The sequence below is a fragment of the Alligator sinensis genome, unplaced genomic scaffold, assembly GCF_000455745.1.
Source record: "Alligator sinensis unplaced genomic scaffold, ASM45574v1 scaffold1411_1, whole genome shotgun sequence".
NCBI classification, from domain to species: domain Eukaryota; kingdom Metazoa; phylum Chordata; order Crocodylia; family Alligatoridae; genus Alligator; species Alligator sinensis.
Window position 1 is genome coordinate 389,927 of NW_005842963.1, and position 8,978 is coordinate 398,904.

General features: G+C 50.9%; 1 pseudogene; it reads right to left on the reverse strand.

Annotated features, from left to right (window-relative positions):
• Positions 1–1,588: 1,588 nt before the first annotated feature.
• LOC102380221 overlaps positions 1,589–8,978 on the reverse strand; it is an 11,346-nt pseudogene continuing 3,956 nt past the window's right edge.

An 8,978-nucleotide genomic window follows, 5' to 3' on the forward strand; every position in this document is an offset into this window, starting at 1 on the left:
AAATGAACATGAGCCTTCAATGTGATGCTGTGGCTAGTAAAGCAAGCAAAACACTGGCTTGCATCCATAGATGCTTCTCAAGCAAATTCCAGGACGTCCTTCTCCCGTTGTACTCGGCTTTGGTGAGGCTGCAGCTGGAGTACTGTGTCCAGTTTTGGGCTCCGCAATTCAAAAAGGATGTGGAGAAACTTGAAAGAGTGCAGAGGAGAGCCACGCACATGATCATAGGGCAGGAAACAGACCTTATGATGAGAGGCTGAGAGCCATGGGACTCTTCAGCCTGGAAAAGTGCAGGCTCAAGGGTGATCTGGTGGCCACCTATAAGTTTATCAGGGGTGCTCATCAGGATCTGGGGGAACGTCTGTTCACCAGAACGCTCCTAGGGATGACAAGATCGAACAGTCACAAACTCCTCCATGACCGTTTCAGGCTGGACATAAGGAAGAACTTCTTTACTGTCCGAGCCCCCAAGGTTTGAAATAGACTGTCGCCGGAGGTGGTTCAAGCACCTACTTTGAACGCCTTCAAGACACATTTGGATGTTTATCTTGCTGGGATCCTATGATCCCTGCTGACTTCCTGCCCCTGGGCAGGGGGCTGGACTCAAAGATCTTCCGGGGTCCCTTCCAACCCTAATATCTATGAATCTATGAACTGGGCATATTTAGCCTGCAGAAGCGAAGGTGGAGAGGGGACTTAATAGCAGCCTTCAACTAGCTGAAGGGTGGTTTCAGAAAGGACGGCGCTAAACTGTTCTCAATGGTTGCAGATGACAGAACAAAGAGCAATGCTCTCAAGTTGCAACAAGGGAAGTTTAGGCTAGCTATTAAGAAAACTTTTTCACTAGTATGGAAGCAAAGTTCTGGAAAAGGTTACCCAGAGAGGTTATGGAATCATCATCCTTGGAGATTTTTAACACCCAGCTAGACAAAGCCTTGCCTGCCTGGAATGAGGGATGTTACAAGTGCAAAGTCCTAAGTGCAAGACTTTGTACTTGTCCTTATTGAACCTCATGAGATTTCTTTTGGTCCCATCCTCCAATTTGTCTAGGTTTCTCTGAATCCTGACCTTACCCTCCAGTATATCTACTACTCCTTTCAGCTTGGTGTCAGCTTTGTCGGAGGCATTGGGTATGTTGGCACTGACCTGGGCTGAGCCTTTCTGGTTTCCCTCGATTTATGCTGTACATGCATTCCCAGAGAATGGTGCATGAATCGAATTTGCATAAAGTGAACCCACTTTACAATGTAACAAATAGGGATATGGTCCCATGGCAGTGAGGGAGGGCGGGAGGGAGGGAGGGAGTGAGTGAGGCTGGGACTAGGGAAGGGGCGGGGGGGGGGTGCCGCCTCTGGGGCTGCACAGGGCAGCAAAGCAGAGGGAAGAGAGTGGCACTCACTCCAGCCCTGACTGCAGCGGCCCCAGAAGAGGGTGGGGGTTTTGGTGCCCGCCAGCCACTGGGCTGCACCATGCTCTGGTGCAGGCAGCTGGTGTTGGCTGCTCCTGAGGCTGCTGCAGCCAGGGCTGGGTGAGTGGGGCCATGGCCCTTTCCCCTCCCTGCACAGACTTATCTGCTTGGGCAGGGGAGCATCAATGCTAATCGCATAAGAGCAAATTTACCTCGCATATAACGAATTATGGGTCTAAATATGCTCATTGCATAAAAGCGAATTCTCAAATAGAGAACCTGCATAAATTGGGGAAAACTTGTAGTTGGGGATGGTCCTGCTTTGAAGAGAGGGTTGGACTAAATGACCTCATGAGGTCTCTTCCAACCCTAATTTTCTATGATTCTATCATTCTAAGGCTTAAAAACAGGAAATACCCTGAGACATGTAGCAGAAGGCAGTGGCAGACAGCAAAGCCCAGAAGCCTAGGAAAACCCTTAGCAGAACACAGGCATCCAGATAACCCCCAAATAGTGGCTATCCAAGCTCATGCCGATGCCACACGGCCTCACCCTCAGGCATCTTTTTTAGGTAAGCCATTGCTCACTGCACAGGATCCAGCCCTGGGAACCCAGCTGCAGGGTGATGCTAAGGCTGACAGAACCTGGAGGAGAAAAGAAAGGCAACGAGCTTCCCTGAACCAGAAAGAGAAAGGGGACGTGTGAGTCTAGTGTGTACTTGCATCCATTTGTTTCTAACCTGCCGTGGGTCCTGTCGCTCTTTCTAGCAGAGGCAGTTTGAGCTCTGGGTGGGTCCAGGTCAGAGCAGCAGGGGCAGTGTTGCGTCCTCAAACAAAGCAGATTTCTGGCTGTCCAGCTGGCCCAGTATCTGTCTCTCTGCTCCCACCCAAGGCTTGGTTAATTGGGGGTCGGGGGAGCCGTCAGAGCTGGAGCAGGAATCACAGGGTGTTATACCCAGGATGTCTCTGGGGGCTTTTATTTTACTGGGAGAAGTGTAAGAGAAATGAAACAAGTTTTTTTTCTGTATGAGACACGGCCTACTGGGATACAACCGATCAGGTAACATTATCCAGAGATTACAACATGCTGCATTTCACCCACTGGAGATCATATTTCCCCCACCCTTCCACACGAGAGGCAGGACCTGACACAGGCTGTACTTCCTCTACCCCTGTTCTCCTATTTTCCCCAGAAAAAGGACTCTATTCCCTCCTGACCAGAGGTTCCTTCAAAAAGGCAGAGTCCTTGCTGCACACCTGTTCATGGGCGTGTGACCAACTCCTTCACCCAAGGGTTTCCAACAGCTCTGGGACTGTGGCAAATCCTCAAAGGGAAGGGGCTGGGAAGCCTCAGATAAATCTGCCCTGGAAAGAGTTCTTGGCCCCAGTTTCCATCTCACAGCTCTGGAGAGGGCACAGAGCCCAATCACAGGCATATCATGTTCAGTACTTAGGTTTTCTGGGCAGAAACTGCATAACAGGGAGTGCAGTGAAGGGCAGAAGCACAGAGCAGCAGGAGGCATACAGTGATGCTGAGCTCTGGAGAGGCTGAGAAGCAAAACATATCAAGGTCTAGGGTTGGCAGTAGCAGAACCTTGCAGGCCTCGATGGATATGAGCGGGCCTGGGAGAGAGGTGATGTCGTGAGGAGGAAAGGTGGGATCTGGGTGGAGGGCAGGGAATGCTTCCCCAGCCACAACCATCCTCCTTCCTGCATCTCAACAGACTCACATACCAGGACCCTGGGACCAGGAGGGATGATAACACTAGAAGGCGGACAAGGACAGTCCCAGGTGCATTTGGAGCCAGCTGTCCGGAGGAGAGAACCCTACTGGAAAGGCACTTCTTCCCCAGGAGCACTGGCTCTTTTTGGATAATGATGGAAAAGGCACAGACTCCAAGTCTGATACAAAGATCTCCTCACACGTTCCCCCAGCTTCTGGTCTGGCTTCTGCCCAAGGCGATTCCTCTTAGTCCCTCCCTCCAAACATTGGGGCCTAGCCTCTGGGTCCTTCAGTGCCCTACAAAGCCAAAGGCTACATCAACTCTAGCTGAGCTCCAACAGCAAGAGGTTGTTTGCCTGAATGCAGCCACTGGCAGGTCCTGGGCAGCTAGGAATCCCGAAATCCTCCCTGCATTGCTGGCCAAATTATGGATGCTCCCGGGTGTGGATGCACCGGTGCCAGGCAAGGTTGGAGGATTAGGTGAAGCTCTTCCCATACTCAGGGCACTCATGTGGCTTCTTCAGCATAGTGGCGTTGGTGCTTGGCCAGGCTGGAGCAGCGGGTAAAGATCTTTGCAGACTCAAAGCACTGATGTGGCTTCTCTCCTGTGTGGCTGTGTTGGTGTTTAACTAGGTGGGAAGATTGGGTGAAGCTCTTCCCACACTCAGAGCACTGATATGGCTTCTCCCCTGTGTGGATGCGCTGGTGTTTGGCCAGGCTGGAAAAGTCAGCGAATCTCTTCCCACACTCAAGGCATGAATGTGGCTTCTCCCCTGTGTGGATGCGCTGGTGCGTGACTAGGTGGGAAGACTGAGTGAATCTCTTCCCGCACTCAGAGCACTGATGTGGCTTCTCCCCAGTGTGGATGCGCCAGTGCTGGGCCAGGTTGCAGTACTGAGTGAATCTCTTTCCACACACAGAGCACTGATGTGGTCTCTCCCCTGTGTGGATACGCCGGTGCCGGGCCAGCAAGGAAGGGTGGGTAAAGCTCTTCCCACACTCAGAACACTGATGTGGTTTCCCCCCTGTGTGGATGCACTGGTGCTGAGCCAGGCTAGAGGACTGGGTGAACATCTTCCCACACACAGAGCACTGATGCAGCTTGCCCCCTGTGTGGATGCGTTGGTGTGTGACTAGGTGGGAAGACTGAGTGAATCTCCTCCCACACACTGAGCACTGATGTGGTCTCTCCCCTGTGTGAATGCGCTGGTGCCGGGCCAGCAAGGAAGGGTGGGTAAAGCTCTTCCCACACTCAGAACACTGATGTGGTTTCCCCCCTGTGTGGATGCGCTGGTGCTTAGCTAGGCTAGAGGACTGGGTGAATGTCTTCCCACACTCAGAGCACTGATGCAGCTTGCCCCCTGTGTGGATGCGTTGGTGTGTGACTAGGTGGGAAGACTGAGTGAATCTCTTCCCACACACTGAGCACTGATGTGGTCTCTCCCCTGTGTGAGTGCGCTGGTGCTGGGCCAGCAAGGAAGGGTGGGTAAAGCTTTTCCCACACTCAGAGCACTGATGTGGCTTCTCCTTTGTGTGCATACACCTGTGCCTGGCCAGGCTGGAGGGATACCTGAAGCTCTTCCCACACTTGGTGCAGTGGTGTGGCTGCTCCCCACTCTGCACACACTGGTCCTGGGACAAGCCTTGCCTGCAGGCCAAGTTCTTCCTGCATTTGGTGCAACAGTGCATCTTCCTACCCAGGCAGATATTCTGGTGCTCAGTCAGGGAAAAGAAATGGGTGATGGTCTTACCACATGGGATACAGCTGTACTGACACTTTCCCCTCTGCACATGTCGGTGCTTGCCCAGACCCAAGGGGCACACAAAGTTTGTCTCACATTTGGTGAAACGGTGAGGGATCGCTCCAGAATGGATCTTGCAGTGAGCAGCTAGGGTTGTAAGGCAGGTGAAGTTCTTTCCGCACTTGGTGCAAATGTGGGACTTTTCCCCAGCATGCATTATCTCATGCAGAGCCAAGAGTGAGGGGCAGCTAAAGCTTTTCCTGAACTCAGAGAAGGGCTGGGTTCTCCCCCTGGGCTTGGCGTCAAGCTCCTGCTTCCCTCGTATCAACTGGATACAGGGTTGGCTTGGATACAGGGTCTCTCTCCACTGCAGTTCTGCCTCATGGTTCTTCAGCTCCACAAATTCTTCCACGCACCTAGGACTGATTCTAGCTTCTGTCCCTTTTCCACTCTCATGCTCAAGTGCAGATGACACTTGGTTCACTGCTACATTCTTCTCCTCCTTTTGGGACCTACCCTGACTCTCGTGCCATTGGTACTCCTTGGGTGTCATGGAGTCCATCTTGTCCAAACTCCCTGCGGGAGCCTGGGGTGGCTCCAGGTTTGCAGGTTCTTCTTCAGGAACCTGCTCCTCAGCTCCACTCAGCAGCCAAGTGCTTCCTGCATGGGGCAGAGAAACTCCAGGTCAGTACCTAACCTGCTGGTACAGGGCAAACGCTGTTATTCCATCTGCTGGGATGGGCCTCCAAGCAGGACTGGACCTTGCCACTTGGGCTTCCTTAAGAAAATAAGGTCTCCCTGCCAAACCCCAAGGGCTGGAGGTGAGGGAGGGGCAGGGTCCCTGTGACAGGGTACTGTTCCCTACTTGGTGGAGTTCAGAGCCAGAGACACTCAGGGTTTCTGTCCCACCTCTCAGCCCCATCACCTCAAACCCTGCTGGTAAAAACCCACATGGGATATGTGGACCTGAAGGGCTTCTTGCTCTAACAGGCTGAGGAGGAGATCAGAAATATCTATTTAAAGGAAGAATGAGAATTTAAGAGCTGCTCTATTCCACAGCAACAGTGGGTCCAGGGTGCAGCGCTGCTGTGCCCTCCCCCTGGCTCGGCTGACATGCTCCAGCAGCCGAAGTGCGTTGGCACAACTGCTCTCCTGTGCTTGCCCTTGATCTCTGGCAGTCCTGAGAGCAGCATATGGTACAAGGGCAAAGAGCCCAGTGGTGGATCTGCAGTCAGAGGTGTGGGGAGCATGGCCTTCTATTGGTCCAGCCTCTTCTGTGGGACATGCAAGTCCTGCTTCTGCTTGGTAGAAAAAGCCAACGTGTTTCACCCCTCCTTCCTCCAAGAACTCTTCTGGGAGGAGAGGATAGAGAGCTGCGGGTCTGTCTTCTCAGAGGAGCAGGGCTCTGCTTTCTACCTGCTTCCAGAGAAAGGCCTGGGGCAGGGAATGAGCCCATGAGTTTTTCCTCTATGGATGAGGCACAAGTGGCCTCCACGTCACCAGAATCTTCATGGGGACAAAGGTCTTGGCATGAGCCGGCACGTGGACTCTGTGTTGAGTCTCAGGCTCTGTGACACTCAGAGCCACAGGGACAAGACAGAAAGATGCAAGCCATGGAGGATTCACTTCCTCCCGCAACATGAAGGTTTGTGAACCCCAGCCACCCTGGGGCAGCCTAAGACCATGCATGAACACTTCCTGGGCTCCAGGTTGACCTGACCAGGAGAAATCAGGCAGATCCCCAGGCTCTCTCTCATCTAACAATAATAGCTACATTGAATTTCTGCCAACCATGCTGATTTCCAAGGGGGGGGAGGGGGAATGGGACTATAAATCCCATCATGCACTGAGAGAGGGTGTTAAGAGTGGCATGGCTACCTTGGCCTGGGGAATCAACTCTTACACTGCTAAGTGGTGATAGAAATTTAAGATCACGGTATCCCAGAGGAATCAGATCTGTGCCTAAACATCAAGCTCGACTGTCCCCTAACAGCTGTAGTTAGATGGAAAAGAAGGGAACAGTTGCTTTTCTCCACAGCTTTCAATTCCAGGGCATGGGAACAACACCTGCCTGGACGCACTACAGCATAAGCTATTCGAAGTCAGCACCCTGGAAGGCCAGCGCAGGACATGCCTGCAGATTCCATCCCCCAGTCACTCTGGGCATGGTGCATTTCTAAAAGGGGAGTTGTGGGGAGGGGACAGCCAAAACTCACCTGGTGGTAGGTCCTCAGACCTTTTGAATTCCCCACCGTCCTCGTCATCACAAACCCAGAGCTCCACCTCTCCTCGCTGGATGCGGCAGATTAAGTCAGGTGTGGGACCTCGATATCCTGTTTGGGGCAGTGGTTAAAGAGTGTTCGTGATTGGGTACTGGATGCAAAATAACCAAAGGAGATTTGGGGAATGGATCCAACAAACTCAAGGATTCTACTGTGGCTTTGAGGGACAAGCAGGAGTGGACATTTAGGATGAAAGAGAAGGTGCTGCAGGGAGAAGCCGTCAATAGATGATGGTCCTTGTCACCCAGGTTGTGGGGGGAATGGTCAGAGGAAACAAAGGGCCAACCACTCTGAGATAGAAAAAGGGGCATGAGACTGACAGAGTCTCCAAGGACATGGATGGAGATGCAGTGATCTGTGATGTGCTAGAAAACAGGAAGATCAACCTTTTACTATTTACTAGGTACCAAACTCAAGAGATTTGATATGGTGAAGGCTGGATAACATCTGTCTTATCAGTGCAACTCCAGGCAAAGGAGTGGAAATGAGTTTCTTCTCAGTGAAGGTTTAAAGTGAGGACTTGTGGCAGTGAACAGAATCAAGGACAGATGGCTCACCATGAGACTTTTTCTGGCACAGAGGGTAATTCACCAAAAGGGCACAGGAAGGGATTATTTTATAAGAACTGTAGTGGCAACAAAAGTACTCATCCCATCCAAAGGGAGCATCATCTCAGAAGGGGAGATGAGCACACAGGCTGGGAAATACTGCAGGGTTTAAAACAAAGGTCCTGGGAGTCCTGGATATGGACAAAAGTTGGCAGGAAAAACCTTTTACAGCATGTAAAAACCCCTTAATGTAGAACTGGTCAACATGTTTTTTGCTGAGCTAGAAGAGTTGGAACTCTTCCTTAAGGAAGTTCTTTGGTCTAACCGGAGAGAAAAGAAAGCTTCTACAAGGTCAGCTTGCTTTTCTGGTGGTAAGTACCTCAGTCCTACAAAAAGCCAAAACAAACCCCTGTGCATCAGAGATCCTATGGGAATGAAAACTGGTCTTCACTAGGGCCTGCACTAAGCCCACTTCTTTTCAACGCAGTGACAGGCATCTGAAACACAGAGGGATTTAAGGAGGAGGACAAGAAAACTTTTGAGAATGGCAGAGTGAGCTTGGGAGCACAGATCTCCAAGTAAACACAGCAAAGCCAGAGTCTGTGGCCTGTGCAAAAGAAGATACTAGGAAGGAACATGGGCAGAAGCTTCCAGCAACCTGTTGATGGAAGTACCCGGGTGCTACCACCTGTACATGTGTCACTAGAAAAGGAGTTGAGGAAATGTTAATTCCATGTGTTGAAACAGGAGAGGCTGATAAGACTCCCATTAACTTTTGCTGGGTCAAAACTGTCATATTGAATGAAATAGTTTGAATGTTTGTAAAGGTTGCCCATTAGCCAGTTTCAGGAAGAAGATAAGATTTATCTCCTTATCTAAGTAATTGTTTTTGGACTACATGCAAAAGGTCCTGACTTTGTTTAAAGTCTTAATTTGAATTTTATCTTTAGAAGTCTTTTACAAAGAGAGCAAATATCCTGAGTTCCGAGAGATCAAACCCTAAGGCCTTTTGACCAGATTGGTAAGAAAAGGGCATTTGCAGTGATATGGAAGTTTCCCAAAGGTAATTTCAAAAGAATCTGTTGAGTAAGATCCGAGCCCAAATTTGGGGGTAATGACAGGTTGAGTAGGAGGAGCCCATAGACGGCAGCTCACTCAATAAAAACTGTAACTTACTGTCCCAATTTGGAGGTGACTTCACTTGCAGAACAACGAAGGAAGAATCGCAAGTGTAGGCCGGATCAGATTGATCACCTGAACCACCCTCTCTGTGAAC